Below are 22,775 nucleotides of genomic sequence, written 5' to 3' on the forward strand. Positions count from 1 at the left end.
CAAGTAGTAAGAGCTCTAGGATGTTCCAAAAAGAAAGCTCTGGAAGGTCAGACCAGGCAGAGATTATTTACAGCCAGGGAAATCAGGAAATGCTTTTTTGGAAGAAGGAGCACTTGAAATAGGAGCATGCTACTGTTCCTTGTAATGGCTAGAGACCGATGGTGATTCATTTATACTTTACTATATGGAGAAGCCCGAGGCATTATGCTTGATTACTTGCAGGGTGTAAGAAAAGAAAGGAAACATGACAGAAACCCTGTCCTCAGATGATTTATATCCTAGTTGGAAAGAGTTCACGTACACATGGACACAGGTCAGCTGTTCCCAACCTTTTGTGACATATGCCCAATGAGTAATTTAGAAATTCGGAGGTTAAGGCAGCTGTGTGCAGGCAGCCTCCGAGAAGTTACTTGGTAGCACTCTTGGATTTTCTCTCTCAGCCTCGGTACCCCCATCTGTGAAGCAAGGGCCTGAATCTAAATCAGACCGCTCCAATCACGTGGCATAGGTATGCTCACCTATGTCCCTAGTCTGGGCACGGGGTGGCTTCAGGACCAGGACGGCCAGAAGCCCGGGCCATTCCCTTCCGGCCACAACAGCCTCCTCCGTTCCCTCCACGTGCTGTACAAATATGACCATTGTCCAGGGACAGGATGGAAAACCCTGGAAACATCCCTAGTCCAGATGATTGCAGAGTCTCACCTGTTGGGCCAACCTGGGAGGCGGAGCGTGAGTGTCGCCCTGGAGAGAGAGAGGGCCTGAAGGCTAAAACCACATCCAGCAGGCGCCTCCAGCCTCTACTCCACCACCTCGCCCTGACCCCTTCTCTGCTCCTGTTCTGTGCGTGAGCAGCGCACGCGCTCCCCTGGGGGTCTCCGCACTCTTTTCCTCCTGCCCCGTACAATGCCCCCTCTTCCTTCAGATGTGGGCGTGGCTCGCCCCTCGTGCTCGCGGGTCTCTGCTCCAAGGTAAGCTCCTCCGGGTGCCGTCCCTGATCAACCCACGCCCAGCTTCACCGCTCCCTCGTGGCTACGGAGGCGAGCGAGCATCCAAGTGGAGAAGCAAGAGCTCTGCTGGGTTCCATGCCGGAAACACAGGAGGCACTCGGTAAATTTCACTGACCCAACGAGGGAGTGAATGAAGGAACGAGTGGACCATGGACCGGCCGTCTCTTCACAGCCGCACGTGTTCAGAAGCAGAGAGTGGAGAGCCAGGGGAGGGAGAGGCGACCACCAGGGAGAGGGAAGGCTGGCCGCGCGCCGAGGCCTCCCCGCGCAGCACACGGCGCAGGCTTGGGGCTGGGGATCGGGTGGCCCTTCCTGGCCACTGGGGTGCTTTCACACAGCCACCTTGAGCCTCCTTATTGTGATTTCCAGAAACTCAAGCCTTCATCCGTTTCGATGCCCGGCGAATGGGAGAGGACCGTCCTCTGGAATCCAGGTCGACTCCAGGCAGCCTGCCCCACGCCTTCTCCTGCGACGCAACCCGACGTCTACTGAGCCTTAGTTCAGCCTCCGTAAACGGGCATAAATAAGATGCAACTCACTGGCTGCTGGGAAAGTACCTTACAAGGCAAGTCACCTGCGAAATCAGTCTCCTTCTGCCCTCACCGCGCACCTGCAGAGCTGTGCAAGGAACGTGTTACCCCACGAAAGCTGGGGGGGAGTCACATGTAAATAGGGGTTATTTTTTCACTGTTACTACTAAAACATGCCATTTTAAATGAGCTGTTTTGTCTTGCTAAAAGCTATTAATCCTGGTGACAAAAGAATCTGGTGTCAAATGGATGCGGAAATGTCTACACGTAAGGATAAAATTATTTAAGTTAAACGTACTGTAGCAAAGGTAAATCGCAATTGTAGAACATAAAATAGACCCACGTTGTATTATTCTTTTTGCAGGTGGCACTGGCCTCGTGGAGCGTTTTCTCCTCGAGGCTTCAGGGAGTAGAGAAGGACTGTTTGCCATGCGCCCCGGAGAACATTCTATCTGAGGCAGTAGCCGCCGGGGCACAGTAACCGAGCAGGGCACCTGCCTGCAGCGCCCAGCTCCCGGCACCCCGCGAGCCTCTTCCCTGCCTGGCCCTGGACAGGTTCACTGGCTGTGCTACGCACAGAGCGGGCACCCGCCCCCGCCCCGCCGGCCAGGCCACGCGTGAGTCCCCCGCGGGGCCGGACAAGCACGCAACCCCTCGCAGACGCGTGTGTCCTCGGGAAACTCCCACAGCCGGGGCTGGAACGGACACTGACTTCCAGGAGGACTGGAGGGCCAGACCTACCTGCAGTGGGGCCCCCCGCCAGGCCCCAGGCCCACCTGCCCAGCTGAGGCCTGCACCGCGCACAGGCCCTTCCTCCTCGCCCTTCCGACTTTGGCGCTTGCCCCCTTTTCGGAAGATGGGCAACGTGGAGCTGGTTCCTGGGAGCGGGCGGCCGTCAGCATCCGCCCTGCTACCTGGCTCGTCAGGGCTCCTCTCCACACTTAACAATGAATGAGGCTGGGTGCCGAGCCCCGCTGTGGGCCAGGCTGGTTCCAAACCCCTCCTTAAACCATCCCGGCAACCAGGCCTACGAGGAAGCGGCTGCAATTATCACCCACATGCCGCAGGGATGAACAGTGGGGCACAGAGACGCTGAGTGACTTGCCCAAGGCCACACAGTGAGCGGTGGAGGCATGGTGGCCCATGTGGCACTCCTGACGGGAGGAGCGTCACCACAAAGGGAGAGCGTCGGCCACACCCGTTGCTACGTCAACTGCTCACATCTTGGCACTTACGTTTTCTCTAAATTAAGAGTCTCTCATTGCTCCCCAAAGAACAGGGTCAGAAGTGGGGGAGGGAGGAGATAGTATGAGGGGTAAATGATCAAGGTATTGGGTTGTCCCAAAGACGAGTCACCAAGGCCAGAAGCACTCTGTTATTCCTGTCCCCATCAAGGACACCCATTGTCACGGCCGCTGGCCCTTCAGTTAAGTCTGCGTCAGAGTTCCGTGACACGATGACCCGAGTTCCAACATAAGGAGAGAAAGAAGGCTCCAGAGATGTGATGTTATTTGAATTTAAGAAATAAATCTCGGCAAATCTGCTCCTCTCTCTAGCGCGCAGTTATAATATATGCTTTGCCAAATATTCTAGTCATAAATAGCCTGCAGGGAACATTAATTATATCTGACTGTCTTAGGTTTCCAGAGAACTGGCATAGCTGGGACTTCACGCATTTAATCAGAACCACCCGTATGACTGAGCACCTACCCTCTGCAGGGCTTTTGGGATATAGGGGTAAATGACAAGACTCCCTCCGTCATGAAGCCACTGTATTTTCCCCACTAACATAACAATAGACGGAAGCTCAGTTTCTAGCACACCAGCGAATATTATTTTCCTAAGAACCTAACAGTCACATCCCCTTCTCGAAGTTTTCAGCACACGGATTAGTCCCCATTATTGCCCCGAGGGCTGAGACCATTCGGCCTGCTGGTTGCCGCGTGATCCGCACGTACCCCTTCTCCTCCCAAGGGAGGGAGGAGGAGCTTGAGACGGCGCTTGGCCAGATGCCCTGCTTAGCGAACGGAACGCGGGTAGAATAAAGACAGCCACGTGCCAGCAGAAACGCCAACAGCATTTCAGAGTTGTGCCACCTGCTTCCCTCTGCCCTCTGGCATGAGAATGGTGTGCCCCGAGAAGCAGCCGCTCCTTCACCTCAGTTCCAGAATGAGAAGAAATGTGGAGCAGTGCCGCAGAAGCCAGCCTGCAGCCCCTGCTATGGAACCTGAGCCAGATGTCTGTCGCTTTCGACCACGGAGATCTGGGGGGTATTTCTTACTGTGGCGAAACTGACCAATACACCGGATCTTCCCAGATAAAATCATTTTATCTCCACAGGTATTATGCTGAGGTCAGCAAAGAAAGGGTTTTGTCCATTTTATGGATGAGGTCCCAACAACTTAAAAGGGGTGAAGGGTTTGCTGAGAAGCAAACAGCGAAGGGATGAAAGCAAAAGCAACAAAACTGAATTCTTTATCACAGCAGACTGTGATTAAAAGCAAGGCTGACGCGCCTCTAATGCAAAAATCCCTTCTGCAAACTGCAGAGCCATTTAAACAGTTTGCACCAGTTTCTGATCCAGGGATGGACCAAAGAAGGAGAATGGTCCAGGCAAGAGACACAGGGCCAGAGGCAGTTCCCCTCCATCCAGCTGCCTGGGATCCCTCTCGCCCCAAGGCCCCTGGCTCCAGGGAGCCTTCTCATTCTTCCCTGGCCGTGGGAAGGCCCCCTGAACGGGTCAGAGCGGCTTTGCAGCAGCTACGTGACAAACAGTCACAGAATGCCCATCCTGAGCAGGGAACCCGTCCTGGGAAGGGCAGGCCGATGTGACTAATTCCGTTTTATTTCCAGCGCTTTTAATTCAAGCCCTGCTGTCCTTTTCCTTCACTTTATTCTCTTCTTACCCTCTTCAACTTTTTATAAAAGCTTATTTCGGCGGGGGCGATGAATCACCTGAACCGTGGGCTTAGGCACATCTCGGGCTGGCTCGGCGCTCTGCCCCATCTTGCTGACATTTAGGGAGGCTGTCTGCAGCAGCAAAGCTCGCCACCAGCTATTTTTGCAGGGTCTGGAGGAGTTGGCACTCTGAGTGCGGCTTTCCATGGCAAGTCACAGTGCTGGTTTCCCACCCTGACCCAGGCCAGGCTGACTCCTGACACCTCCCGCCCCCGGGTGCCCACAGACGCCGTTCTCATGCGGCGCCCACGGCTCCTCATATCCTGGCCACCAGCTCCGCCTTTATCTCCCCATCGGCGTTATATCAACCAAATAAAACCACCGGCCCCGTTACATTTAGACCTGCGTGTGTTTTCAAGCAGGACACCGAAACGCAGATGTCGAACACGAATAGAAAGTCAGGAAAAGCAATCTGGAAAGCTGGGAGGAAGCCCCCACCGGCAGTCGGACGCGAACCCGAGGCCAAGTTTACAGAGGCTGAGCTGTGAGCCAGTGACAACCTTCATCCGGAACCTTCCAGCAGGCATCGCACGAGTAACAGAGGCCCCTTGTGTTATTAACGCCTTGCAGACCGCAGAGCTTGTAACTTGTATTCACAGCCCATAGTCCTCCGAGTAACCCTGAAGGAGGAAGGAGGGGGAGAGGAGCGGGGTCCGGGGAGGCCGCTCAAGGGTACTGCTGTAAGCAGGTCCTTCGCAGGCACATAATTAGCTCCCCTCCTTCTAACCTCAGGGGTTGGGAACTTCCCCTGCCCCCTTTAAAAGCAAGCAAGAGGCAGAGGCAACCAGGAAATCCAAGGGGCCTTCTGGCAAGTGTGCTGAGGAAGGGTCCTTCAAACGAGGCCCGTAGACGCGCCCCTCGAGGGCATCCGCGTCTCCACGCATCCCCGGAGCAGCCCTAGTACCCGAAGCAGCCCGCACAGAGCACCTGCTCCGCAAACAGCTGTCGCTCGCTTGAAGGCACATCTTCTCTTTTTCCTTTTTTTGTTTGAATTTGTAAACACAGCTGCCACCTGACACCTCTGGAAAGCAATTACTTCTGTCCCCAATTCTCATTGCCGAATATATCCACACGATTGTAACCACGTCGACATGCAGCGATGCACGCACCCTTGAGCTGAAAATCTGGTCTCCCCACTCAAACCTCAGGCTGTCCCCTAGCCTCAGTTTCCACCGCCCAGCCCACTGAGCTCTGACCTAAGGATGCAGATTCAGAAGCAGCGAGGCCGTGCCCGGGGTGGCCCTGTCTGTTTTCCCTGGCTTGGCCCTCACTTGGGCCCATCTGCATTTCCGGTTTTTTCCCTGCCTCAGAAGAAACCCAAGCCTCTCAGAGGCCAGAGCTCTACTTCGGGAAGGGAAATTCCCTGCCCGGGGAGAATGCTCTTTTCTTTCCAGAAGGGTCTCCCGGGACCACGCCCGCCCCCGAGGGCTCTCCCATGCCCTCTGAGTCAGCAAAGTGGCGAGTGGAAAGTCCTGGCTGGAATCCCCAGCCACTCTGGGGGTTTCTCCAAGGCCTGCTCATTCTGCGGCCACTTTACAAACACCGACCAGCAGGGAGAGGGCAGCCTGCTAATCCCAGAGGGTTTTTAGAGCGCTCTTCCTCCTGACCGCAGTTAACACTCTCCTCTCCACGGCTCCCACTGCCTGCTTTTTCCTGGTACCTTATCCTGTCCCTGGCCATTTCTGGTGGCCCAGAAAACAACTGGCCTCTTGGGGTCCAGAGCCAGCCTCCTTCCCAAATTCCCACTTTGATCTAAAGAGGTATGGATACTTTTTAACCAGGCCTCCTGACCTTAAAAAAAAGCAAAATTACTCATAGAGCAGACCTTTCCCGCCATGCCTCGAGCGGGGATCTAGGGAGGCCAAGAGCAGAGCAGCACCGGCCTTCCCCGCAGGGCACCCAGCCTGGGGGACAGGCGGTGACAATGGGAGAGGGGCACCAGCTGGGACTGCGCTGGCTCCCCGCGGCCGCCCAGACTTCAGCGCCTGCCCCGTCCTCCTGTCCACTCCCGACAGCCTCCTGGGCGTTCCTGAAACCTGCCGGGCACAGCCCACCCAGGCCTGAGGGCTGGTCCTCGGGTCCCCTAGCGCACAGCGTAGTTCACTTTCTCACCTCAGCCAGCTCTCGACTCAGTCGTCACTGTCTCCTGCGGCCTTCCAGACCACCCTATTTTAAAGAGCAGCTCTTTCCCCAATCCTCCCCCTGGCCCCCCTTACTCCGTATACCTGCCACTGCCTCATTCTGATCCATGGGACTTATTGCATATCACACGTTTTACCGGTTTATGCATTTATAGCCCATATATCCCCAGTGGAATGTGAGCTTTAGGAAGCAGGGAGCTTTGTCTAATGTTGCCTGGGCTCACCCCAGAAACCGACTCAGAGAAGGAGCTTGCCTGGCCGTGAGCACTCTGCACATTCAGGGTGCCTGCATGGATAAACGAATGACGGCATCTGGTGGGGGGCTGGGGGCACACGAAAGCTCAGTCTCGATGGATGCAGCTTTTGGGTGATGTTGGGGAAATTGGGTTTTACAGTGTGGTTTTTTTTCTCTATAAAATGAAGCTTATGCACAATATTTGCAAGTCTGTGACGAGCCACAAAACTAAAACGGGACTTGGGGCCAGCGAAAAGGCGTTAAGGATGGGGCCGGCTGATGCAAGGGGGAAACACAAGACGAACCACACTTTCTGCTGGGGGAGCTCAGCTCCATGGGGCTGGGGGAGCGCTGGACAGGGCGGCTGGGCGCCGCCTCATGCCCTGCCCGGGGCACCTCTAGGCCACAGGTACAATCCCGAACACCGGAGGGTACTGGACTGTGAGCTAAGTCACAAAGCAAGTCACAGTGCTTCCCATGCTCCTGCCTTTGAGGAGATAATTGCCCCTGCTTCTTAATTTTGCTCTCTATAAATAAGGACAACTATCTCTTCTCCCATTAAACACCACATGTGCAAGTTTCTAGACCAGTACCCGGTCCTTTGGAAACACAGGGCAAAGTGTGTTAAATGGAAAACTACTTTATACACATGAACTATGAGATTCCAGTTTGGAAAGAGGCAAAGAAATCAAGCTATGATAATTGCATTTTCTGAGAGTTAAGTGGAGTCATGACAGGAAAAAGGAGTTTATTTTCCTAATTTGTGGCCTGGAAGCACTGTGAGCTGTGTGGTGTGGGAAAGCCCAGGACTTTCAGAGCAAGGCAGGCTCGCGCTGAGATCCTGGTTCACATGTTCGGTTCTAAGGCTAAAATGAAGTTTGGTGTTTTCTGGCTTTTTTTTTTGTTTGGTTTGTTTTTTTAATCTTTCTTAGCTTCTGTGCCTTTATCTTCAAAACAGGCCTAAAAATACCTACCTTTTAAGTTTGTCTGTAGGATGAGAAATATATATATACACAAAAGGGCCAGCAAAACAGTCAGAATTAATAGGTGCTGAATGCATGCAGAAGAGCGTGACTCACTATCATTAATAGCATTTAAAATTTAAGAAGACCTTGAAAAATTGAGGAACCACGATAGTACCAGGTACCCCATGAATTGCTAAGTAGAAAAAAAAATCACATGAGCACGCCACTAGACAGGAAGCACGCTGCGGTCCTTTTAGTCCACATGGGCCACTCCGGCTATTCTGTCTCCCGAATTTGAAGTTTAGCAGATGAACTTAGACAACCCACAGCCTTCCGAGCAGTCCCTGAGGGCTCAGTTCCGAATGGGGGGGGGAAGGGCTGGGGGGCTTGAAGGGAGGCAAAAACGGGATGTGCGCATGCTAAACAGCGTGGCCTTCGCCCTGCGTGAGTTCACACGTCACCCCCGGCCACCCGGGGAAGCGCGCCATTGGCCCCGTGGAAAGAGGGGTCTCCCAGCAGCAGGTGCACCCCAGAGGCAAGCGGCCTTCTCCACCAAGCGAGCCTTGGGCCCCGGTCTCAAGCCAGACAGACTTCACCTAGTCAGACACGCTCCTTTAGCGGTAGACAAACTGAGCTCAGGGTGGGAAAGGGCTTCCAAAAGGCGAGGCTGAGCCAGGCCGTAGGCCCAGGACTCGCTGCACAGTGCTCCCGGCACGCAGCCCTGATCCCAAGCAACCCCGCAGCGAGGCGGGGCGGGCAAAATCGCGCCCAGATCCCTGTCCGTACTTCTGTCCTTTGCCTCTCCCGTCCCTGGGGGAACTCGCCAGGCCCCTGCAGTCGGGCTCAGAAGAAGCTGAGCCAGGAGCCGGCGCCAGGACCCCAGAGGGTCGGTACCGCACAGGGCGCCGGCGAAGGCAGCTGTTTCCACGTTTTCTCCTCCCTCTCCTTTCCCAGTTTGTTATCTTCTCCCACCTGCCCCCCACTGACCCATAAGGAGAACGAATATTTTCAGTCCTTTAGCTTTTACCACCTGTATCAGGTTCCCCTCCATTTATCTTTTATGATTTTTAGGTGTTATGTTCCAATGAGTTGGGACTTTTCAAATACGTACAGAAGATTGTACGGCGTGCTGGGTTCCTGAGGCAGCAGGGGACATCTCTCCCCGAGAAGCCAGGTCGCCTGCCCGCACCTCCATGGCGCGTCTCGCTGTCCCCAGGCCCTGCGGCCCCTCGCCAGGGCTGGCAGCGGTCAGCGCCCCCCACTGACCAGCCTCGCTACAGCTGGAAGGAGCCCGACGCTCACACACATCCACTCGCACACACGCCACACCGTGCACACTCACACCCAAACATGCACACACATGTACTGACACCATGCACACACACCCAAACATGCACACATGTGCACTGACACACTATGTACACTGACACCCACGCAAACACACACACGTTCACTGACACACCACACACACCCAACATGCACACACATGCACTGACACACGACGCACACACACCCAAACATGCACACACGTGCATTGACACACCCCGCACCACACCCAAACACACACACGTGCACTGACACACCACGCATACTCACACCCAAACACACACGTGCACTGACACACCACGCACACTCACAACCAAACACACACACGTGCACTGACACACCATGCACACTCACAACACCCCCACACACCCCCACTCTTGCACCATCTAGCACACGACGTCTATGTCTCTCGAATATACGCACCCCCCCAGGTCTGCCCACTGGGCCCAACGGGACCCACCCCGACGGCTCCCACAGCCCCTGCCAAGAAAGGCCTCGGGGACCCCTCCTCCGCGTGGAGCCCCTCCGCAAAGGTCCAGCTCCTGGGGCTGCCGGGACCCGGCGCCGAGACGCTGCTGCAGGCCAGCAAGGCGGCAGGCACAGGCAGCGCCCCCAGCGCGCCCAGCCTCGTGAGATGCTGGAAGAAACGCTGAACTTTCCATCCAGCAAAGGTCGTGATTACAGTACATCCAGCATGAACCCAAAAGAGGAGGAAAGCAAGAGAGAGAGTGGGAGGGATGGGATGGCGGCCCCAATCCCTTCCCCTGGACGTTTGTCCATTTGTCCTTCCATACCTGGCCCTCCCCAGGCCATCACGAGGAACCCCTCTCCCTTGGGCGCGTCTAGTGCTGGGCTCATGCTCTCCACAAACTGGCGTAGAGCATGGGGAGAGGGGCAGAGCCCCCGCAGCCTTCCCGCCCCCTCCTGCAGCCCACCAGGAGCGGCACCAAGCGGCAGAGGCCGGCAGGCGGGTGGGACGTCCAGGCGCGCATGAGCGTGCCCGGCGAGGGCACGGCGGTCTGTCTAGACGTGGCCTCTGCCCCTGGAACCTGAGCAAGAGAAAGGCACAAATCCTTGACTCGGAACCTGAAGGCCCAGAGAGGGGAGCAGCACCCCAAGTCAGCCAACAAGTCAGGGGTAGACCCAGAGTAAGAGCCAAGGGCTTCTCAGGCTCTGCTCAGGGCACTTTCACTTCTCCACGCTCACTCTCCCAGCCCTGGTTCCTCCCCGAAGAAAGACGGAAAGGATGAACAGGACGTAAAAATTCCCTCCTCCCTTCGCCCTCCTCCCCAGGCCAGTGATGAAACTGCACTGTGACACACACCAGATCAAAAACTCCCTGCTTATTTCCATTTCTATGAACGTTGTAGAAATTACTTTGCCCCAAGGAAACTTGGCACCCCATGCTTTAAAGGGGAGGTTTTGGTTTTTGCCATTGCTTGGTTTTGTTTCTCGGTACTATACCTGGTCATTTCATTTGTTTCCTTTTTATTAACTGATAAAATATAAAACTGGCCATCAAGGCTTTTGATAAGCAAGAGGTGAACCACGTCACCACACCATCCGATATCCCAAGGAAGCCCTGGAGGCCCCACCACACCACCACCCCCTCCCCGGGGGTGCCCTGACTTCCAAGAGGCCTTCTGCAAAACCCATTGCTCAGACACGATCCCAAATCAGGAACTTTTAGATTCCAAAAAGGTTAATATAGTGCATATGCCATATATTAAGTACAAGCAGACAGGGTCTGGGAACTCATCTTTCTTTCTGCAGCAAAACTTATTCATCCTGAGTGTGATAAATAAAAACTATATACAGCCTCATGTCAGAACAGGTCAGCTTTTGCCTCCAAATAAGTTAGGAAAAACTTTCCATTTTCAGAGCTTTTTGGATTTCGGACTTGCAAATAAGGGAATGTGTACCTGTCACAAAATAGTTTACAGGCCTCATTTATTAGTTTGAAATCTCGACACTACATAGGGGCATTTTGGGGACTAGGGTTTGTCCTGAATGATATTGCAGGACAGATACAGGACATTATACATCCTGCCATAACCCACTGAATGGACTGGGGGAGAGGGTAAACTACAATGTAACTATAATCCATGCAGTGCTGCGGTGCTCCAAAATGTATTCACCAAATGCAATGAATGTGCCAAAATGATGAGGGAGGTTTTGGTGTGGCGGTGGGGGTGGGAAGTGGGGTATGTGGGAACCTCTTATATTTTTTAATGTAACATTTTTGTGTGTGATTTATGTATCTTTTTTAAAAATTCAATTTATTTAAAAAATTTTTTTAAAAAGGAAAAGACTTAAGGCGGAGATCAATCATACAGTAGGTCTGGTGCCCAAGCCTGCTTGGATTTGTTATCCCACTATCACCCAAAAAACATTCCAGTGGACTTCTGGGGACTTTGTCAGGGGGAAATTCAAGCATGTGTTTGCCAGAGAAAGAAGAAGTTGCATGTCATTTCCTACCCATAACAATAAACGAAGAGGAACCTCCATGAAGCGGCAAAAATTTTTCAAGCATATTTTCTTCAAAGATCACGTAAAAAGAGATATTGACATAGATTTAATTTACTTAATCCTCACAATATCCCTGAGAAACAAACATTACTAACCTCAGTTCACAAACTGGAAAACCTAGCAAGTTTAAGGACTGTGTCCAAGTAAAGAGCCAGGATTCCAATACCCCAATCGTGGTGTGCCTGGTTCCAAACGCATGTTCACCCTTAAGCTCTGGAACGTTCTCACAGAACTTCCAGGTGTGCATGTTACCCCTCTGAATGCAAAGGGTTGTGGTATCCTTGGAAAAGCCCTCCCTCTCTTCTCCCTCCCTCCGTCCTGCAGCTCTGTAAAATGAGGGAGTGAGAGACTAGAGGTGTGCCTCCACTTTGACAACATGCCATCTGTTCATCTGTACCTTGAAAACGTACTTCTCTGATGCTGCCATAACCTCAAGCTGTCCCAGGGAGGAGTCTGAGAAGTCAGTGTTCCCACACCTGCCTCAACTGGGCGGTGTCCACACTCAGCAGGGCCATATGCCGCACACCGCGGCCGCGCCACTCATTCCCGCTGGACCGTGCTCCCTGATGAAGCGAGCTGAGCGAAGGGCACCCTTGAAGGACGTCCACCCAACGTGGACGTACACGTCACAGGCACGCGCTTTTCACAAGCTCCGTTGTTTTTCAGTGTTAAGGCATGAAGGCACAACTGGCCAGCATGAACTGACCAACTCTTCGAGCTGAGTGTTTTGTCCAAGACCCTAGCTTATTAATTCCACACTCTACACATATTTATGGCTCTTCTTTGCAGTGTGGGCGGTAGAGAGAGCTGAGGCTTTGAAGGAACAGAGTCATGGTTTCAAACACCAGCTGAGCAGCCTTCCTGATGAGGTGGCAGCAGGCAGATTCCTTCTCTGCCCTTAAATTTCCTCATCCATTGAATGGGGATAATTGTTTCAAAAGCTGTTCAGAGGTTTGCTAGAAATGGATAGTGAGTGTTTTGTTCATGCTGATAAATCTCTCTACCATCAGTATCTGCTGTGGGGACATAAGACTCAGGAAGATGGAAGAACTTGCCAGAGCTCAGACGGCCTGCAAGCGGGCAGCTGGCTACAACACCTGCCTCTTCTCTGACCCTCGTTTGCTCTTCCCCAGCCACGGCAGGCTGCCTGTCTGCCAGCCCGGAAGATGCCCGGAACCCAGCCTCCCGTTCGACCCTGGGAGGGCCTGTGTTTGCTTGCCAGTGGGATTAAGAGCACTTGATGGTGCCCTGACGAGCTGTGTGCTCTCAAGTCTGGAAACCATCGAACCAAGTGACATTTAAGAAAAGACATTAGCTTGGAAGTACGCATTGCCAGGAACCAAAACACCTCTGACGTCAAACTCCTCCAGGTGCGTGGAGACCCCGGGGCACTGAGAAGGTGGCGGGGTCCTCTCTGCTTCCCGCTCCTCTGAGCTCCTGGGTCTCTTCCTGCCTCTATCATCACCGGCCTTGACTTTCAGAAAATGGCTCCCTCTCTGGGAGGAGCCGGGACCTAGGGTGGGCAAGAGCCGATTGCCTTTCAAAGCCCCAGCCCCCCAGCTCCCGGCAACCCTGCTAACCAGGGCTGCCGGGTTTTGCTTCCCCACCCGTCGCTAGGGGAAATGAGCCCAAAGGCCTATTAGAGTCATCAGGCTAGACGCAGGGCCCTTTGAAGTCATCCCATTTCAACAACAGTGAAACTGAAGCTCGCCCCGGAAGCACAGAAAGCAGCTGCGAGCCGAGCCTCAGTCGCTAGCTGTCCGGGCCACCAGCTTCTCTGGTTCATACTGCCTCTTTGTGCAAAATGGCAGGTGTAATTCAGGTGCTCCACAGATGCCACTTCATGGCGAGAGAAACGGGCACCAGAGTTCCAACCACCGCATCACGCCCTTCCCGCGGGGCCGCTCTGTACGGGACACTCGCCAAGCTCCACTCGGCCCACGCGTACTCCTCTGACTCGCTCGTGGACTGAAAGCTCCCTGAAGGCAGGGGCAGCACCAGATTGCTCACTAAATCCACACCACCTAGCGCCGCATGAGACCAGAACCCAGAGCGCAAGTGTCGGATGAGCGAATGATCCCATTTTTATGCTAGGCCCAACATAAAATGGCAATTAAACTCTTTGGGGAGCTCCATTTCCCCAGCTTCATTTTAAAAACCTAATTACCTACGCCATACAGAATTTTTATTAGAAAGTGAAGTCATTAAGTGAGCAGACAGGAGACTCAGGCCTGAGACAAATGCACATAGAGACCCACCTGTCTGCAGTGCCAAGTCAGGTCTGGCAAACACACAGCTGGCAAACGTGGCACCCAGATCCAGCTCTGTGAATCTCTGGGCCATGGGCTTCTTAAGCCAAGAAAATCAGGCCTCTAAAGCACACAAGGAAGTACAGCGGACAATCCTACCACTGCTTTCCAATAATCTAGTTTTCTGGACATGAGTTATACCGACAGACTGAATCCGAAGCATCTTGCGCAGGAAGAGTCATCCATCAACATTTTACAACCTTGGTTGCGTCTCCTGTCTCAACCCCTGAGATGCAACTCTCACGCTTTCCATTCCAAAGTTCAGCTTAAAATCTTGGCCTACTGCAACAGCACAGCAGCAATCCATCTGTGGGCCAAGGAAGCTCCTGCCAGCGTCGTCAAGCATGTGCTCCCAACTCAGACACATCCAACTCCCCTTCTGTTCTTCACCTACAGGAACGCAAGCTCTGCCACCTGCAGAAAGCCTCCCGAAGCCTGCAAAGCCCTCCTCAGGTCTCTAAATAGCTGCCCTAAGTCTGAGTGACAACACTGACCAGGTCCACCCCCGTGAAAATCGGCTGGCCTTCGCCAAAGGCAATTATTGTAGGTCATTGGCGTGCCAGCCGAAGAAAGGACAAGACCGTACAACCTGGTGCAGAGAGCAAGCAGGACCAGTTTTAAAGTCTGGTCCCGCCACTTCCTAGCTGGCAGACGCTGGGCAAGTAACCTCGCCTTCTCAGTTCCCTTAACTATAAAGTGGGCATAATAATACCGTGACAGGTGGTTGTCAGGAATCGAGAAACTTAAAAGGAAGCCAAACATGTCCAGGTGGAAAAAAGAGCAGGAATTTGTTTTAAAGTATCCTCCCAGAGAGTACTATGTTTCCGAAAGTCAGGAATTTGTTGCCATTTCACATTTCACATTTGTCCCCTTTGAGAAAAACAAAAGGGTCACTTGACACCCAGGGCCGGAGATTCTCACAGCTTATCTGGGGAGAGAGAACTGAGAGTGCCAGTCGGTGCCAGCAACCTGAGCACAGGGAACTTTCTCACCTTCCTTGGACAATGACGGTCTGTGAAGGCCAGGGTTGTTCCAGGAGGCCCAGCATGGCCGAGAGGACCCGGCCAGGGGCTCAGGGCTCTTTTTAGTAACTAAGGAACAGCAGGTCCACGGGAGGCGGGGGCAGCGCCACACCCTACAGACACACAGTGTCATTGAATCCTTCCCAGGCAAGTGCTCTCATGCTCACTCTACAGATGGAATAACTGAGGCTCAGAGAGGCTAGCCAGGAGGTAGCAGGAGAGGAACGTGAATTCATCTGACTCCAAAACCTATTTTCTTTCCAATCACCAGGGTGACTTTTTCGGATAATTCATGCAGCCCCTGAGAAAGGACTGTTCAAACCAAGGTGAAGAGGGAGTCGGGGTTTCCACGCGTGGAAGAGCTCACACTCCGCGGGGAAGGCTGGGCTGGCTCTTTGCTGCCCTGCTCCCCAGGGCTGATAGCGGCTCCCGCCGGGTGCTGACGGCTGGCAGGAGCACCTCCCATGTGGGCAGGGGGGCACAGCCGAACTCCAGCCCCAAAGGACAGGCCCCCTGCCTCGGCCAGGGGTGACCAGTCAAGCCTGGTCCTCCGGCTGCTCGCCCCGCCCATCACAGCCCTCCTCCGGCGGCTGCAGCAGCATCTCTTCATGCCTGTCCTTATCAGCAGACTACACGCTCTAAAAACAGCGCATCGGCTCTGTATGCCACAGCTCCCGATCCCCAAACTGAGTCAGGCGCAGAGTAGGTGCTTAATAACACGAGCGCACAAACGGAGAGGTGGACCCAGCTCAGGGCCCGGCCATACGATGAGGGGAGCTCCTCCGGCTCTGAGGCTCATGTCCTAACCATTCCTAAGTCAGCGCAATGGTTCAGGGGTCTCTTGGACACCGAGACCTCCCAGCAATTCTGGGACATCCCAGGTCTCCCAGGCTTGCAGCCTCTCCAAGCACTCCCTGCTAGCGCTTCCTGTTCATCCGAAAAGGACAACAGGTCCGTGGTCTCGAGCCCATTTCACAGACTGTGACCCTGAGGCCCATCGGAGAGAAGAGGCTTTCCCAGGGCCCACAGTCAACAACGGGGTGCTGATCGCTGGTCTTTTCACACTACACAAACGCTTTATCATCTTCTTATCAATAAGCCTAGGTCACGGGCAGTGAAGGAAAGGGGGCGGAGGGTGAGTGGAAAAGAAGAGAGCCTGTGATCAAGGGACAAAGGGAGGTAGGGATGGGGCTCAGTCTCACCGGAGGCCACTGCACGCCAGCCTCCCCAGGCCTGGCCCGCTCAGTCTCCCCACCCCGGGCTGTCTCCAGGGGGTCTGCCCTGCCCTCTGAGGCCCTGGCTCCTCCGTCTCCTCCTGCTGCAGCCAGGCCCTGAGCCGAGAGTAAAGGTAGACCGAACTCTTCTCGGTGCTGAGCCGAAACAGGAAGTCACAAGCGGCCTGGCTGTCCCCTCGACGTGGGTGCCTTGGGGTTCAGGGCACAGTGCACCAGGGCTTCCTTTCCCAGGAGTCCAGCCCACACTCGAGGGGCAGGCACCTGGGGAGCGCCTCCCAGCAAGCCTCCCAGGGGCACAGGCCAGCAGGGTGGAGGCTCTGATGGTCCTCGGGGCCCAGGACACCTGGCAGGCCGGAGGGACAGGGCAATGCACTTCTCCACGCCACCTCCCCCACTTCCAGGCACCCACCAGGACCCAGGATGCGTCTCAGTCTCCCCAGCTGAGCTTCCTTCTTTGCAAAATGGGGGCAGCCCCTTCCCCAACAGAGTTGTGAGGCCACAGGAAACAGCACCAGGAGTGAGCCCCTCCTGCAGGCAGCCTACCGCCTATTCTTAGCACCGAGCCGCCGGCCACCCCTGGGCTGGCCGGGTCGCCACCCACCTCCCGGAGCCCAGGAGGGGTCTGTCCCTCGCCCTCCAGGAGCCCAGGGCCCGGGGAGGGGACGGCCTGCCAGACCCAGCCTGGGCCAAGCGCCCTGGTTAGGGCTGTTTATTCCAGAGCAAGTAGAAGGGAGAAATTAGAGCCATAAAAGACAGGACAACAGACCAATAAAAACCCGCTCCCAGAAGAGTCAGAAGGAGGAAGAGAGGCAAAACTGTCACCATAGCAACACGAGACAGCCAGAGACAGCAGGCAAACAGCCCTGCCCTGCCCTGCCACCCGCTGCCCTGCAGGGCCAGCCCTCGGACCCCTGGGAGCTCGGCGCCGGCCCCTGAGCCCCGGCCCCCGGGGCCTGACACTGGGCGGGAGCTGGCTGGTGGCCACCGCCCTCGAGCTGCCCCAGCTCGGGTCACTCACGGACCCAGCCCGGCTCTCTGTGCTCTGGGGACGTGAAGCTGCGCAGATGGCCCGGGCCCTACGTGGAGCGGACAGGAATGGTGGGAGAGGGGGAAAGTTCCTGGGGGTGAGAGGAGGGCGCTGGGGAGACCAAGGCCGTGGGGTCCAGCCCTCGTCTCCATCAGGCTCCCTAGAGAGAGGCGGCGACACGGGCGCAGAGGAGTATGCCCAGGCCGGGGTCCCTGAGACCCCCGCACGGAGGCTCGGGCGGTCCCGGGGAATCGAGGGGTGGGTGGGCAGATAGCTTGGGAGGCTCCCCATGACAAAGCTCCCGCCCGGTCCCCGGGGGACACGGGCGGGCAGGGCAGCGTGGAGAAGGGCCGGGAGCCACTGGCCCATTTTGACAGAGGCGTTCTTGGCTCTCCAGGTGGCAGGCAAGGCAGGTGTCACCACCGGGAAGTGGCCAGACTGTCCCCCAAGCTGGGGACGCAGCCTGTCCCAGGAGGCAGACCCGGGTCCCGGGGCGGGCGCGCTGGGTCGGGGCTCACCAGCCTGCGGGCCAAGGACCTGGGCGCCCGGGCTGGCCAGGGGCCCAGGTGTGCAGGGGCCGGGGCTCCCTGCTCGGGGGCCGACGAGGGCGACCCGGCGCTCTGGGGTGGGCGCGGGGAGCAGAGGGCGGGGGCTCCCGGGAGAAAGGGGTGAGTGGGCGATCGAGCGGGCGAAAGGACGGCGCAGGGGGCAGTCTCGGGGGAGGGCTGAGGGTACCCCCACGCAGAGCCGACGGCCACCTCTCCCGGAGGGCAGAGCCTGGGACCCCTCCCCGCCCCCGAGGCCCGAGGGGCCGGCGGGACCCGCGGGCGCCCCGCATCGCGCCGCTGCGACCCGCGCCTCCCGAGCGCCCCTCTCCGTAGACCCCCGCCCGCGCTCCCCGCCGTGGCCCCGGGCCGTGGCCCTCCGCGCTCACCCCGAGCCGCTGCCGCGCGCGCCGCCGCCGCCGCCTCTCCCGCCTCTCCCGCCTCTCCCGCGCCGTCTGCCGAGGGCTCCGCGCCCCGCCCCGCAGCCCGGCCTCGAGCCCCGCCCCGAGCCCCGCCCCGCGCCCCGCCCCGCAGCACCGCGTCCCGCCCCGAGCTCCGCCCCGAGCCCCGCCCCGGGCCCCGCCCCGCGTTCCGCCCCGCAGCACCGCGCCCCGCCCCGCAGCGCCCCGCCCCGCAGCTCCGCGCCCCGCCCCGCAGCACCGCCCCGAGCCCCGCCCCGCAGCACCGCCCCGAGCCCCACCCACGTCCCCGCCCCGAAGCCCGAGCCCCGCCCGCGTCCCGTCCCGAGCCCCGCAGCCCCGCGCCCCGCCCGCCCCGCTGCTCCGCCCAGGCCCACGGGACCCGTCCCCAGGCCGCCCGCCCGGTGCGCCCCGCGCGGGTACCGGCGGCGGCCCTCGGTGTGCACCCGCCCAGCTCCCCCTGACCCCACATCCTCCTAAAAATGCGGGGGGCGGCACGCCCTGCCTCCCCCGACGCCCCCACCCCCACCGAGTGCGCGGCGCTGCGCCCCAACCGAGCCCTGGCGCCACCCCAGTGGCTCTGGATCCGGACCCCAGCCTGGCTCCCCAGCGCGCAGGTAACAGAGCCCCTGCGCTGTACCTGTACCCCCCGCTGGTAGGTGGAGGGACCACCACAAGTGTTCGCCAGTACTCCGTCCTCTTTATCCTAAAGTGGAAGCCAGCAAAAACTCTTCTTAAAAATCCTGGGATGCAGAATGCGAGGGGAAAGGGAGAGCGCGCAGCGTGGGTTACCAGCTTTGTTTTCACCCATCTGCCCGGGCGGCTGTTCGCCTTAGAGAGAGGGAGATGCAGGAAACCAGCGAGAGAAGCGCGCGGTGCCCAGCGGGCTGTGAGTCAGCCTCCTGCTGGGGGACCCCGCCGCGGGCGCGCGCTTCGGCGGCTTCCTTTCCCAGCCCATCACCGGGAACACGGGGAGCAGGCAGTCAATCCCCGCAAGTGCCGGCCAGGCGGTGTGGCGGTGGGCGCGCACGTGGTTCCTGAGCACAAGGGAGCAAGGCACAGTCTGGGAGAGCCGGAAGCGCTAGCCGCACTGGGTCAAGTCTCCCCACTGCCGAGACTCAGTGTGCCTGGGACAGGAAAACCTGGTGCTGGCCAAGCCTCCTGCCAGCTCCCACAGTCTCCAAGTCTGGAAGGCTTCTGGGAAACACCCAGTAGGTCTCCTGCTCTGGCTTTTGCCCTGAATTCAGAGATGGGGGTAGGAGGACCAGAGAAACTTTTCCACCAGTCTAGTTAGAAGGACTCTGCTAAGCAGAAGGGGTCTTCAGATGAGGATGGACTTCTCCCCACTGGCTGTCAAGGGCCCTCATGCTCGAGGCCTCAGTTGTCAATCCTCCAAAGCTCTACTAGGAAATCATCCTTGCCATGAGCTAACCTGTCCCCAACACCCATACCCACAAGCACACTGAAATTTCTGATTTATTCTGTCCACCCGGGACCTGGCCAGACTTTGTGAAGAACAAGAGACAAATCAGAAGCAGACACCATCCATCCCAAAAAAACAGTCACTTCAGGCCACGGAGGATTCTTTTTTTTTTTTTTTAAGATTTATTTATTTATTTATTTCTCTTCCCTCCCCCCACTCCCCACCCGGGTTGTCTGTTCTCTGTGTCTATTTGCTGTGTCTTGTTTCTTTGCGGCACGGGAATCTGTGTCTCTTTTTGTTGCATCATCTTGCTGTGTCAGCTCTCTGTGTGGGCGGTGCCATTCCTGGGCAGGCTGCACTTTCTTTTGTGCTGGGCGGCTCTCCTTATGGGGCGCACTCCTTGCACGTGGGGCTCCCCTACGCGGGGGACACCCCTGCGTGGCACGGCACTCCTTGCGCGCATCAGCACTGCGCATGGCCAGCTCCACACGGGTCAAGGAGGCCCGGGGCTTGAACCGCGGACCTCCCATGTGGTAGGCGGACGCCCTAACCACTGGGCCAAGTCCGCTTCCCCGCAGAGGAGTCTCTACACCCTCCTGCCTCTCCTTACGCAGCTGAGGTCAGGGCTCTAGTTGCCGTGTGAGATTTCACAGGTGGGTTCCTGTTTCAGGAACTGAGGCATACTTGCATGGTATGGCCTAGCCCATTTTGAAATAATAGGGTTTTCTAATTTTGAGTGTGACATTTAATAATTATTTCCTAAGAACAATAATTAGACGGGATGGCCTTTCAACTTTATCAGTAATCTTAATAACTAGTGTAAAGGTGAAGACGATAAAGACTGGAGGGACGTGCAACTGTCTCTTGGCAGACAGGTGAGTCGAGGTTGAATTTTAGATGGTTTTCGTTCACAATATTCAGTTGGCTGAAATGAACCTTAATATCTTAATAAATTAAATTTAAATGGAACTGTTCTAGTTTCAAGGACATCCTCTCCAGGTATTTATTTTTAAGAGAGATTTATTGGGCGCTGACAAGGTGCCAAAGGTTGTGCTAAATGATGGGTAAGGACAGTGCGCAGGTTGGCTGCCCCGCCTATGACAAAGCAGAATAGGAAAGAGGCTCAAACAGAGGTATTTGCTGTGTGGGCCTAGAAAAAGCAGGAACCCATTGTCGTGGGGGGGAAATTGGGCCCAGATTCTTGAAAAGGACAGCTTTTAAATGGAGCCCTGCCTTTGACAGGCAGAAAATGGCCTCAAGGACATTGCAGGTAGAGGGACAAAGTGGAGGCCCTGATGGGAGTGGCCCTGGGGGACCCCAGTGCCAGGGGTCTGCTCTAAGTGAGACTGGAGGCTCTAACCCAGAGATGGGGCATCTGCCCGAGTAGGCGGGGCTTGGCCCTGGTAGCTCTCAGGAATGGGGGGGCACTTTGCTGCTGAGGGTAGGAGAAGGAAGAAGAGGTAGGATGTGGGGGCATTTTCAGGACTTGAAGTTATCCTAGGTGGTTCTGCAGGGACAGTTGCTGGACATTGTATGTCCTGCCATGGCCCACTGGGTGGACTGGGGGAGAGTGTAAACTACAATGGAAACCACTGTCCATGGGGTGCAGCAGTGCTCCAAAATGTATTCACCAAATGCATCGAATGTCCCATGATGATGAAAGAAGTTGTTGATGTGGGAGGAGTGGGGTGAGGGGGATGGGGGGTATATGGGGACCTCATATTTTTTTAATGTAACACTGAAAAAAAAAGAAAGAGAAAAAATAACAGAATGTAAAATAAATAAGTAAAAATAAATAAAAGAGATGGGTGTTAGGCTAAGCATCCTTGGGAACAGAGTATGGAGAAAAAAGGCAGCAGCCATAGGCCTGGAGAGGAGAAAACCACCGCCACTGCCCAGGGACCGACCTTGGGCTGCCCTCGGAGGCTCAGCTCGCTCATATTTGAAAACCCATTCTCTGGAAAATCTCTAGTGCCGAGAATAGAATTTGGCACATAGTAATATGGCTCAGTAATATTTACGGAATGAAGAACAGGGTCGTGGAAGCTGGCATCCTCTCTGGAGATGGGACCACGGGCTCTATCCCGCCCACAGCTCCTTTCTACCACCGAGGGCCATTCCAGGACAGGTGGAACGTTCCCCCAGCTCCCTCGACTGACCTCAGTCCCTTACTCACCGTGACCCCTTGTTCTCTCTGCTTGGGAGGTTTGCTGATTTATCACCTGGGACGCCTTGCCCATCCTCAGCTGTGAGAGATCTACTTGCTCCAGTGCTATCGACGCCTTGGTGGCCATGGTGGAGTCGGGGCTCAGACCTCCTCTCCTCTGAATCCTCTTGAAGAATCTCCCACCACCTTCTCACTACCTGCATTGGGAGCTTTTCACGTGTGCACGTTTGTGGAGGACAGGCGCCTTTTCCAGACAGAACCCGCTACCTTTGGAGTCAAAGCTGTTTTCACCATTTGCGAACTTGAGAACCTAAGTTATTTAATCCTTTGAGATTTGGGTTTTCTCTTCTATAAAGGGGGGTACTAAAACCTACCTCAGGATGTTGATGGGAAGGCTAATGTAAAATGCTTGAGGCTGTGGAAACAAAGCTGCTTATGTGTGAGTGGTCTGTGTGCGTGGGTATGCGTGTGTGGGTGTGCATGTGTGTGCATGGTCTGTGTGTGCGTGGGTGTGCATGTGTGTGAGCATGCATGTGTGTGAGTGGTCTGTGTGCATGGGTGTGCATGTGTGCGCGTGGGTGTGAGTGGCCTGTGTGCGTGTGGGTGTGCATGTGTGTGCGTGGTCTGTGTGTGCGTGGGTGTGCATGTCTGTGAGCGTGCATGTGTGTGAGTGGTCTGTGTGCGTGGGTGTGGGTGGTCTGTGTGCGTGGGTGTGCATGTGTGTGCATGGGTGTGAGTGGCCTGTGTGTGCGTGGGTGTGCATGTGTGTGGGTGGTCTGTGTGTGCGAGGGTGTGCTGCCCCATAGTTCCCCAAGCAGTGCCAGGTGCCCGGGCCGCGGAGCTGCCTCTTGGGTGGGGTGTGGAGTAGCAGCCGCATGCCCCCATCACATGAGGTCCTGCAGCGCTTGCCCCTCTACACGGAGGAGGCTCTACTTCT

General features: G+C 56.1%; 1 protein-coding gene across 5 annotated transcripts in view; it reads right to left on the reverse strand.

The window, feature by feature from the left end:
* The window catches only part of CYRIA (CYFIP related Rac1 interactor A), a 98,552-nt gene extending 79,239 nt beyond the window's left edge, over nt 1-19,313 (reverse strand). Inside the window, exons 1-2 of one of the 5 annotated variants that reach the window (XM_071211885.1) lie at nt 19,041-19,268; nt 18,889-18,954 (exon numbers count right to left, since the gene is read on the reverse strand). The gene's annotated coding sequence lies outside the window, so the exon portion shown is untranslated. Of the gene's footprint in view, nt 1-18,218; nt 18,306-18,888; nt 18,955-19,040 lie in introns of those variants that run through there. The other 4 variants (XM_058288035.1, XM_058288032.1, XM_058288036.1 and 1 more) reach the window with 4 other exon arrangements.
* Nucleotides 19,314-22,775: the final 3,462 nt, after the last annotated feature.

Source organism: Dasypus novemcinctus, chromosome 25 (assembly GCF_030445035.2).
Source record: "Dasypus novemcinctus isolate mDasNov1 chromosome 25, mDasNov1.1.hap2, whole genome shotgun sequence".
NCBI lineage: Eukaryota > Metazoa > Chordata > Mammalia > Cingulata > Dasypodidae > Dasypus > Dasypus novemcinctus.